This window comes from Rhipicephalus microplus, chromosome 3, assembly GCF_043290135.1.
Source record: "Rhipicephalus microplus isolate Deutch F79 chromosome 3, USDA_Rmic, whole genome shotgun sequence".
NCBI classification, from domain to species: Eukaryota; Metazoa; Arthropoda; class Arachnida; order Ixodida; family Ixodidae; genus Rhipicephalus; species Rhipicephalus microplus.
The window spans coordinates 51,549,806-51,562,048 of NC_134702.1; the positions used below are offsets into that span (position 1 = coordinate 51,549,806).

General features: G+C 50.4%; 1 protein-coding gene across 2 annotated transcripts in view; it reads left to right on the forward strand.

Moving 5' to 3' along the window:
- LOC119174512 (telomerase-binding protein EST1A-like) overlaps window positions 1–12,243 on the forward strand; it is an 89,490-nt gene that overhangs the window by 66,987 nt on the left and 10,260 nt on the right. The gene's annotated exons all lie outside the window — the stretch shown is intronic.

Genomic DNA, 12,243 nt, shown 5'->3' on the forward strand with positions numbered 1-12,243 from the left:
GGCCTGAGGAGAATAATATTATTGTTGTTGTTATTATTATTAACATTATTAATATTATTTATTCATTGCTGTATACAATACTGCAATCCCCCTAGACGGACCCAAGGAGGGTTAGGCAAGAAAAAAAAAGAAAAAAAACTCTACCAGTTGACAAAGAAAACACAACATCGCCGCAGGGCACAAACGCGTAACACCGAGATCTCGGGCGGTGCACTCAGTCTGAGTGTTTCGTGCACTATTATAGTTTGTTTTTCCATCGAAGGTGAGTTGGCTGGCAGCTGCAGTGTGATCGCCGAGGTATTATTATGACTGCGGTTGACCTTGTCCGCGAGGAAAGTAAGCTAGAAAAAAAAAAAAAGAGGCGGCGGAGGGGGATGGAAAAGGCGCAGGCGCAAGATTTTTTGGGCGCTTCCGGTGAATGGCGAAGCGACTCGGTTTCGAGAGAGACGGCGTCGTTCAGGTTGAAATTCGAAGGCACAGCGCGGGAAACCCTCGGGGAAACATTTCTGTCCTTGGAATGGGTCAGCTGCGAAACATGATCACCGGTCAAAATGGAACAGTCATTCCGTGATTTCAACTCGGGTTACGCGTGAGTTTCAGTATAGAGTGTGCTGGGTGTGCTTAATCGGACGACCGCAATTGTGCGTCTTCTCTCTCTCTCTTTTTTTATTCCAGTAAATAGCTGAGACATGAGAGTATACTTTTTTATTTGTTTTTCTTAGCAGAATACCGAGCACTACATTCTTTTTTGTTTTGAGCTGCACATGAAGAGGAAGTCGATTTCGAGACTTACTCTTGCAGCAGTTTTGTTTTGTGTGCAGTCCGAATCACACCTGTCAGTGAATTGGGATTACGCTGTCTGTTGCTGCTACTGATTTACGTTAGCTCATCCTCGAATCATACGACTCCGCAAGTGGTGTGACTTCGTCTGGCATCATGGCGGCGTCGGTGCCTGCGTGTTCCTGAAAAAACAAAAATAATTAACTGCGGCTGAAGCGGCCGACTGGACGCCCTAGACAAGTGTGATTCAGGCTGTACTACACGTCTGTGCTCTCTAGAGGCCGCCTGTTGTTCTAGCCTCGCCCCTTGAATGTTGCGAACGCACCGGCCCGGGTTAACATACGTTGACATGCTCTACAAGGTATTAGTCTTCGTCCTGCTCAAACCGCGGAGAAACGCTGTCGGATAATTTATAATGCAAACACGACAGGTACGTTTACCTCTGAGCGAATCTTTGCTGCTCCTGGACGTTAGCGAAGTATTACAGCTCGCGGCGGGAGCACCCGTCTGACCGCAGCATCGCTGTCAACGCAAACAATACAAACCGCCTTTGCCGCGCGCGGTTCAGGAAGACTGATTATCCAGCGGGCGTCTCAACCCTTTCTTAAACCCTCGTTCGCTCATTCCCTGTCTACACTTTCGCAGAAAACACGTGAACGCCATAATGAGAGATCGCTCGCGGCTAACCCCTTCAACTGCCGTAGATCCGGTCCGGACGGTCGTGCCGATGCGTCTTCGCGTTGCTACTGCAGGCTACCGCACCGTGTCGGGGGCACATGGCAGCGTCTGAGCTGCTCGCTTACACGAAGTGGCCAATTGCGTATCGACGGCGTCGATGCTTGCAACGGCTGCTTGATGAATGGTTTTTTTCTCCGCGGCACGTTGGAAGCCCGGCGGCGGCGGCTGCAGGCGTTTTCGGCGAAAGTGAGATCGTTTCATCGCGAACTTTCTTATCTGGCCGTCAGGCGTCGCCTCGGAACAGTCGGGATCTGGCTAACGAAGAAGTGTGGCAGCTTGGGCTAGTTGGTATGGCATGACGATAGTTATATAGCGCGAGAACAAAACGACGACACAGAGACAAGAAGGACACGGTGTCTCTCGTGTCCTTCTTGTCTCTGTGTCGTCGTTTTGTTCTCGCGCTATAACTATCGTCAGGCCTGGCTAACGAGTAGCCCCGAGCGCGCGGGTGTCTTCCTGTAGCCGGCCCTTCTGCTCTCTCCCTCACGTGCGCGCTAGCCGAGAAAGGGGTTAATATACCTTCCCCTCGTCGCCTATCCGTCTCCATTATCCGGCGCAAGTCGGCCTACCTCGTTTGGGTGGAAACGGTTTTTTTTTTTTTTTTTCGAGCTTCCACTGCGCGGACGAAGGCATTTTTCGTTCGACGTCTTTATTGGGTCCTCCTGTCATCGCATGCTGACCAGCTCAGCCGAATGAATACATTGGCAATTAGACCGAGGGAAGCGTGGGGAGGGTGGGGGGCATTAATTGTTGTTTTAACTGTACTGTAGTCATTGTGACGTCAATTAACTATAATTAGAGTGGACAAACAAATACCCCCCCCCCCCCTTTTTTTTTTGGGAGATCTTGGCGGGGTTGAACAGCATATCGGCACGCTCACACTCATAAGGAGTCTGATGAGTACGTTACGGTGAGTCCGAGTGAGTCCAGTTGAACAACATTTTAGTGAGTCGGCTCGAAGAAAAATTGGTGAGTCTCAGTCAGAGCGAGCACTAAGTCCAAAATGTAGTCTGAGTGAACTCCACTTTTTTTTTCTCTTTTTTTTTGCTTACCTGTAATTTGAATTGAGAACGTTCGAATTACGCGTCCGATGCTCTGTCAATTGAGCTACTATGAAAGGCGCCTTCCGGTTTACACTTTTCGGCGCGTGATTCGTAGGTTGTGGGTTCGAATCCTACCGACGGAAGGGGCGCTCTGACTTTCACTTCACCTAGCTCAGTTCAATTTTAGTCGTAATTAGTGCACTGCTGCTAAGTAGAGTCATTTATTTTCTATATATTTTCTTGTTCGTAGTATTCGTTTGATTGTGTCTGGCGAAATAAGTATAAAGAACAAAAATTAATCTTCTTGTTTCGTTTGTTCACTAGCTCAATAATAGATGTATTTGGGCGAATTAGTTCATACTTTTGGAACGAATCGTGACTCCGGCGAGCAAAAAGAAACAGAAAATGGCGTTCGTGGTATGTTTCAACGTATCTTGTCGATATCTCGGGCGCGCTACGTTTCAACCGAATTCACTAGTTCGACGCTTGTCCTGACCCACGCGAGATTGCCGTGTCGACTCGTAGAAGGCCATAGCACTCCCCACCTGCAAGTTTGTTCAGTCTCTCACATGGGCTCCGATCTTGCCAGCCAGAAACCAGAATGCAAAATTTACACCCCTCGCATCATTATTCGGGTGAAGGGCGCTTGCTTCGCATTTCAGAGCCAACGGATTCGTATGGCTACTTTGCACGGTTGGATTCGAATACGCGGGTGATCAGGTATACCTGGAGCTTCCCGCAGCAGTGTTCCGCGTAATCGAAACGCGCTTACATCTCACACTGCACACTTCGAAAGAGCGGACGGCACTCTGCTTCCTGCGTGACTTCGATGTCCGATCCTTCCATTGGTGTTTCTCGACTGATAAATCGCACCGAGCCTTCGGATGCACACACCTCTACGGTGGAAGAGGTGCACCAACAGGTTGTCGTATATGTGGGCTCGGCAGTTCAAGCGCTGCGTTTCAAGCACTGCGCCCTGTTCGATTTTCCTCGTCGTCTTTAGTCCCAGCCTATCCACGTTTTGTTTACGAAGAGGAGTATTTCCTCCTTTCTGGGCTGTTGCAGGAGAGGACAATAGCCGATGTCAGAGCCTCGGCTGTGTATTTATTGGGGAAGGGGGGGAGGGTTCACGCGCACTAACAACAGCCCAGAGAGGAATACGGCGGCGCCCAGGGTGTCTTGAGTGAAAAGGGCCATAGTTTAATGACCCGGCACACTTGCGCATATAGCGGTTAGTTATCGAATGAAAAAAAAAAAACTTTATTTTTCTTCTGCAGGACGGACTTGGGGCGTGTCATCGATTCAATTCTCGCGTCTGTATGGGCTGCTACCGATGCGATGCGCAACCTGGAGCATTCGAAGTTCGATTTAGGACCGAGAGATGCACCCGGCGCTGTATACCGGGCAGCCGCTAGCTAATAAGGGAAGGCGCACTATCCGTTTAAGTAGTGGTTTCTTAGTCCGTTTCTTTTTTCTTTTTTAGTCTCTGTTGGCACACTTCTTTCCTTCGCGTGAATACTTTAGTGCGTGTGTGGGAATGTGGCATGCAGAAGAAGACCAGGAGTATTACGCTTAATGTGCATTCCGAACCGCGTGGCCGCCAATTACGTTTATGGGCATTTTGCGAGCATGCGAAGGCATCCGCCGTTCCGTAAGAGATTAGTAGTCGGCGTAACTATTATACACTACTGCTCTCGAGACCCGGTGGAGAAGGCCCTTCACCCTGCAGGCGGCGGGCGCAGCGCAATATATATACGAGCTGAGCGAATTTCCGGAAATTACCGTTCCCCCTTTTCGTATCTTTTAATTAACGCCGTAACTCACGGCAGCCACCTTCTTCTTCCGTCGCGTCCGATAAATTTCATTTCGATTGGCATGCGGCGGCTCGCAAGTTTTCTCGTAATGAGGTTTTCCCAGCTTGTGGTCTTTCTTGCGCGCGCGCCTCGCTCATGCAAGAGCGTCTCGGCGGCAATTAAGGGCGCCACCACCCTTGCCGTTGTCAACTCGAGCTACTTTTTCTTTACTTCTCTTTTTTTGTCGGAAGTCTCAGTCGGCGTGTACGCTTGTCGCGCCGAAGTTGCTGCTGCGCGGCGTTGGAACTGAAAGAATCTATAGCGTTTAATCGCTTCCCAATTTGGTGCAATCTGCGCGGACCGCCCGTTCTTTTTTTATTAGGGGGGTTGTCGGTATGCCTCTCTACGCAACGTTCCGTTGCGGCTACCCCCCCCCCCCCATGCCCCGCGCCCCTTCTTCTTTTCGCTTCATCTGAGGCATTCGAAGATTAACGAGATATAGCAACAACACAACAGCCGTATAGTGCTGTTGTTGTTGTTGGTACCTGGGGTGAAGTAATCGTAATAAACAAAAACAACCGTGCTCGTGCACACTCCGAGTTTATCGCCGAAGGGGTGTCACGACTAACGATACCTTTGGCGGCTTCCGTAATGGCTATCTGTCCCGCAGCGCGGCGCCTCCCGCTCACGGCCGAGCACCCCGAATTGTAAGAGGCCGGCGGAATTCGCCAGTTACGAGAAGTACGCAGATAGAAAGGGAATTTCTGAGATTGCACCCGCGTTCTCTCGGATGCTGTAGTGTGTGTGTGTGTGTGTGTGTGTGTGTGTGTGTGTGTGTGTGTGTGTGTGTTTGTGTGTGTGTGTGTGTGTGTGTGTGTTTGTGTGTGTGTTTCGGCATCTATAAGGATTTGTGGACCCGCAAGCCCGCTTCTCTCTCTCTGTTTCTCTCTCTCTCTCTTTTGTTGCCTTCGACCGTTTTTATTGCTTGTCCGTTTCTCGTTTTTTCTCAAACACCTTTGGCGCGAGTATGACGAGGAAGAACAAAAGAAAGTGGTCGTATCGTGCGCCACGGGGGCCGAGCATGGCGGGGATAAGTCTTTGAAGGGGTGAGGTTTGTCACGCGCGCACCCTGCTGAAGAAGTGGGGGGGTGCGGGTGGAAAGGGGAGGCAGATACACGCATTCGAATATCCGCCCGCGCGGGTTTTAATGGTGGTTTGAGCGCACACCCTCGTGCATCGTTTTTTCCTCGTCGTTCCTTCGCGGAGAGAGATGGAGGCCTATAGTAGTAGTAGAGCGTCGCTGCGTGCAGCTACCGGAACCATTAAAACAAAGCTCTTCTGCTTCGCTACTTTCGAGCGGCAAGGCACCGTTGCTGCATAGAACTCCCCCTCCCCTTCTGTAGCTTGTCCTTTTGTGATAACTTGGGAGCGCGGGCCGATAATGACGGAGAGAAACCCGCTCGTGGCTCCTCTCGACTTCGTTTGATGATTGCTCGATGGCGCATGAAGGAACGGAGCTGTACCTTTTTTTTTTCCCCCTTGAAATGGCTTTCGATAGCGACTGCGACGGGGTGCGGACCGTGCCTGTATGTGTAGGAGACGGAACAAGGCCTCGTCGGCCGTGCGAGCCGCCGGTGACGACGACTCGGGAGGCGTTTATAAGTTCGCGGGATCAACGACCGCTTTATCTTCCCCCTGGACGCTGGCATGTCGGAGATGCGGCGCGAATAACGCGCTGATTAACCGCTTCTGTAGGAACCCAATAAACGCGAGCGTCCGGGTAAAAACGGGATCTACTCTGATAGTACGCGTTCTGAACTGTTATTCCAGCCGCGATTTTTTTTTTTTTGTGTGTGTCACGCGGAAGTGACAGGCACTGGCGATATCTCGGCATCAATGTCTGTTTGCTTACATCGATTAGGGAGGGTAGGGGAGGGATGGATTTTTTTTTTGTCGTTGAACGAACCAACAAGCAAACAAACAAGCAAACTGTGATTGACCAACGGTAGCGGCGGTACTGACGGCAGGCCTCGGAAATAAGTTCCACCCATCGCTAAAGGGGGGTGGGGGGCGGAAAAATCGACATTTAAACAAGAACCGTATTGGCTACGTTCAAATGTGCCCTCGGTGACGCCAAAAAAAAATCCGCTAAAGGCACCATACTAAGCTATAAATTTAAAGCGAAGAGAAACACCATTTTCACACACACAAAAAAAGTTCTCTTTTCTGCGCATTCGAAGAGTAACATTTTCATTCCGCCTTGTGCGTAGTGCTTATGAGCATTGAATTTGTTAAGCGAACTGCCATGTGACTTCTACTATGGTTTCTCTTAACAGTGACGGTGACGAACCGATAAACATGCGGCGCCGCTGATAGGCAGGGGCATCGGACTGCGCATATATGCGCAGTCGGATGGTTGGCGCGGTTCTTGGTGTTCCGTTTTCTTTCTAGAATTTTTTTTAAAAGTCGCTTCTGTAAGTCACTGCTGATGCTGTAGGTATAGCCGCTGTACTGTTGTATGGTGCCGCAGAAACTGTGCCGATTTCTGCAAGTTCCACGGCGGTGATAGGTATAAAGTCTTTTTGCCACTGCGCGCATTTTTTTGTGTGTGTGTGGTGATTTCACTCTAAGGCCTTGTTACGTCAGTGGTGAGTATTTCTGTACTACGTGTATACATTTGCACGTATCCTGCACGTGTTCGAATGATTGCGCTTCTCTCGACTTTCGCTCCACCGGGATTTCCTTGCGGAAAAACTCCACCTCATTGTGTCCTCAGCTTGACCGCACTATGTCGTAACGCAATAGAAAGTTGCGGTGTTATGGCGCTCTCGGCTAAAGCGTGAGCTGAGCCCCGCCGCGGTGGTCTAGTGGCTAAGGTACTCGGCTGCTGACCCGCAGGTCGCGGGTTCGATTCCCGGCTGCGGCGGTTGCATTTCCGATGGAGGCGGAAATGTTGTAGGCCCGTGTACTCAGATTTGGGTGCACGTTAAAGAACCCCAGGTGGTCTAAATTTCCGGAGCCCTCCACTACGGCGTCTCTCATAATCATATAGTGGTTTTGGGACGTTAAACCCCACATATCAATCAAAGCGTGAGCTGAAATTCGGAGTTTTCATTGAAGCACCTCATATTGCTTGTTACGACTGTTGCTTGTACGACGATATTGCTTGTTACGACTGTTTTATTGTGATACTTCCTACGGGTGAGGCACGCCTTTCTGTTTGTCTTGCCTATTGAAGACGAAGCGAACTCTCGATAATGATTCTAACATCGATATATATATATATATATTTTTCTTTTTGGCATTGAAACAGCATTGCTGGTTTGCTGTCAATATATAATATTGTTCTCCGTACTCAGCCGTGAATTGTTTTTACTGAGGCCAGCTGCCAATTTATGCCTTTCGGATCCAGGTAACCTTTGTATACGCACAGGTACTTTGTTCCAGAAGGCGCTTTGGTACGCCGCTGGCCGTATCGACGCGCTTAAAACAAGCGGGCGAAAGATAACGAGACACTGGTAGCCCTACATGAGCCCCGGTCCCTTTCGTCCACTTCTGTTTAAGAAGGATAGCCATAATGAACAATAGAGAACCAGCCGCGCCACCCGCGTATGCCCATACACCCGGTACGGATAAGAAAGGTGGCCATTTGCTTCCTGTTTACACAGTGCCATCTCTTGGGTGCCCTCGGTAGTTTCATGCGCTACCGCTGTTCATCTTGCGTACTGTTGTCAAGGCTACAGCTTCCTTTCTCTCTGACACACAGTTCATGTGGCCATTCTTTGACGATAACGTTACGAGTGCCGCACGTGACTTATTCAGAAGACGGGTGAGAAATGGCCCTGTGGGCAGTAGCGCAAATCACGAAGGGGAGGGGGCTCAGGTCCTGATGACCCCCCCCCCCCCCCTTTGTGCTGAAGTTGGCGGGCACACCCTGTGCTTGTGCCCCCCCCCCCCTTAAAATTTATCTTTCGAACATCATATCTGAACGACTTGACAGGTATGGCGTGTTCATTTTATTAACGCCTTTTCTTTTTAATTGAGCACCGGTGCTCAGTGCCCCTCAGATGTGTGAGACTACAGAAATTGCAACTGCTGCTTGGTCGGTTTCAGGAAATACTCAGTAGAACAGTGCATGTTACTTGAGCTGAGAGCCCATGTTCGTGTTTCAATTTGATTTCAATGCATCGATTTTTATTTTTGGTAAAGTAACAATAGAACTTACATTTTTAAAAACAAGATGGCTGCCATGGAAAGATGTGTGTCGTTGCTTGTGATTTTTATGGATGTGCGCCACAGGATGATTGGGTCTGTTTGTGTGGAATATTTCAGTATATGATAAACATCTGTCAATGCGTGTACAAGCCACTGGTTAAAGCGCTGTCCGTCGATGTAGGGTAACGCTGGTAGTGTTCTCAAACCAGTCATCTGGTGCATTTGCGCCGCTATCAGTGATACCAATGTCGCTGGCAAAGATAGAGAGCGTGTCGTTCGTATTGCTACCACTGCGCCCCTCTTATGTACTCACGACATAGACCTAGGACATAGACCTTCGCAAACGCTTTGTCTCCATCTTTCAGTAGTACAGCGAACCGCGTTGGGATGTACAGATAACAACTCATTAAATGCCGCATTGACTTCGAAAAAAGGCATTAGGTCCTGGGGTTTTTCGTGCCAAGGCCATGATGGGATATTGGGAGGTGCGCCGTAATTGGGTACTCCGGTTTAACTTTGACTACCTGCTTTTTTTTTATATTGACGTTTGCACGTGTTTTTTTTTTGTTTTTTTTTTTGCCGCTGTGAACGGCAATCGAGCCCGCGTGCTCGAGATTAGCTTTGCAACTTCTTAGCCGTTTGGCAGTTGTGATTGGCCGAAGTATTTTGACCCCGAAAATGGTCGCATTCTCGCCTATAGTTGTGGACGTATTCCGCGTAATGCTGAACTGGATGAAGCAATTGACGTGTCGTTTTGCCTCGTCTAAGCTGCCAACGGTGAAGTTCAAGGTTAGAGAGCGCTAAGCCAAATTCGCTGCTGAGGCAGAATCGCTAGTTATAGGCTAACTGGCGCGCGCTAATCGTGGAATAACGTTCAGCGCAGCACGCTTAAACGGACAGTGGAAAGCAAGGATACTAACTAGCGCTGAGTAAAGTAGCTTGCGTCCCTCTCTTCTACTGTGCCGCTTTCGAACTGCTTTATACTACCGTTCGCTATTTCGCGTTGAAGCTAAACAAGCCCGCATTTCCGCGCAGAATACGAGAAACGAAAACAAACCAAACCATGGTAATAAGGGCTGCAGCGCGAGCACGAAGGTGCTAGAAGAAGCAGGCGAAAGGCGAGGCAAGGAAAGCAAAGAGGACGCAAGGAAAGCAACAACATGAGCGCTCGTGTTGTCCTCTTTGCTTTCCTTGCCTCGCCTTTCGTCTGTTTCTTCTAGCAGCTTCGTGCTCGCGCTGCAGCCCTTGTTACCATGAATTCAAACCAACTAGCCCAAAACAGCCGTTCTTCTTCAAACCAAACCACTTTCAACCGCAGGGCGAGGGGTACGCGTCTGCAGACTTTCACCTTGGCAGTGAAATCGAGGCCGTTACCACGGAACGCCCGATACGTGGAGGGCTCGCACGCTCCCCAGGCGAGGAGTGAACGAACGGCCGTGCATCGGCCATTATTATTGCGACCGGCCGAGGGATAGCCGCCGTTCCTACGTGGTGTGGCTGCTTCTGTAGGGGCGGCGGCGGCGGCGCTGGGCAGCGGCCATTCACACCGGAAGCGTTAAACGGGCGGCAGGGAAGGTGGAAGGAAGGCAGGCCCCGCCGCTTTTGTTCGCCGTGAGCGCGCGAACTAGCCGGCCGGCCGCTAGAGAAGAAAGTGCCCCCCTCCCTCACTCACAGGATTTCGCTCGCAGGATTTCAAGCTGGACGGTTGTGCCCTCGCGATCTCCGACTTCAGCGTAGCTCCCGCCGACTGGTTCGCCCTCCGCGGTCTCCTGACGCCGTGTAGCTCTCGCATTGTGGCACCCCGCCCTTGGACTGCTTCGACCGGATCCCCACTTTCCTATCTCCTTCTTTTTCCTCTCGTTGGCTGTCTTCTTCTGCTTCTACTTTCCTTCTATTCTTTTTATCCCTCCTTCCCCCCACCCCTATAAGGCACTGCGCCGTGTCGCCTGAAGGCAGACAGAAATTAGGTGCCTTTTTCCTCTTCATTCTAATCACTACCACTCACACTGGGCCCCGCTTTACAGTTCGGCGCAGCTAGCGCGCGCCGTGGTATAACCCTGCGACGACCGGCGAAGCACGCCGGCAGGGTATAGGGCAGATAGCGCTTTTTTTTTTTTTTGCGACTGATACTACCGCCAAGTCGAACTTCGTAAAACGTCGATATATAGGGACGCGTGGTGTCGTGGCTGGCACTTTCGCCATCAGCAATTGATAGGTGTATACGTTTTGAAATCTTGGCAGCCCGCGCCGCGCGGCCGGTCGTTGGAAGTTAACTACTCTTGACTGTTAGGGGGTTTTTTTATGAGTCTCGTTTGCGTCCTAACGGGCGTTACTAGCACCGAACGAAGGCGAGGTAAGGACATCGTTGATTGCTACGCTTTCTTTAAGTCGTAATACCAAGAAACCCCGTGGTTATCGGACATGTCACCACCCCCCCCCCCCTCCCTTAAAAAAATAAAGGTCCTTCGAATTCGTCCCTGTTGGTTTTTCGTAACGTTCAGTTCTTCCGGGTTGGTTTGTGTTTACAGTGAGCAAGAGAGAATGTAAAGAGAGAGAGAGAGAAGGCAGTCTATTTCTTCTTTGCGCGAGAGCCAATCGTTCCTTCTTGTTGCGGTTTCGGCGGGTCTTACTCGTTGTTTGGAATTTGCGTCCGCGACGTCATTCGGATGGTTAGGCCCGTGTGCTCAGCTTTTAGTGAACGCTAAAGAACCCCTTGTGGTCGAAATTTCCAGAGCCCTCCACTACAACGTCTCTCATAATCGTAGTGTGGTTTTTGAGCGTTAAGCCCCGCATATCGACCAATCAATTCTGATGGTTTGAAGGTTCGATTCCTGTGTGGGCTTATCGAGCACTGATAGGTTTGTGGAAACACGAGATCGAAGACAGCTACCGTGGCCTCCAACGTCGAGTGTGATTATGCATCCGTGATACTTGTGCGAGTTCTGTGATACAATAGCGGAGGATGTTTCGAGGATAAGACGCAGGAGCTTCGTGGGAACACGGGGTACCCCACAGGGAGCAGTGTTATCACCACTCCTTTTCAACATTGCTATGATGCGCCTTCCAAGCGAATTGGCCAGGGTGGAAGGCACACAACACGCAGTATATGCCGACGATATAACTATCTGGACCACTGAAGGGAGCCTTGGTGAAATGCAGGAACGCCTTCAGCAGGCCGCATCCATAGTCGAGGCGTATGCCAACGATTGTGGACTCCAATGTGCTCCAAACAAATCAGAGCTTCTGCACGTTAGAGCGAATCCAAGAGATAAGTCAGCCATACACATCTCCCTGTCTGGGGTTCCCATCAGAGAGGTGGAGGAGCTCCGAATTCTGGGCCTGTTCATTCACCACAGACTCAGACCGGACTCCACTATAGCGAAACTCAAGAGAATAGGCGAACAGGTAGGGCGCATGATCCACCGCGTTTCCAACAAGCGGGGTGGTCTGCGGGGCAGAGACGCGCTTCGGCTCGCGCATGCCTTCGTGACTAGCCGAATCCTCTACGCCGTCCCATACCTTCGCACTAACAAGCAAGAAGACGAAAGAATAGATGCCATCATTCGTAAGGCTACTAAACGAGCTCTGGATCTCCCGGTGGCCACTTCCAACGCCAAACTGAGGGCGTTAGGTGTGCTCAACTCCTACCAGGAGTTGCGGGAGGCCCACCTTAT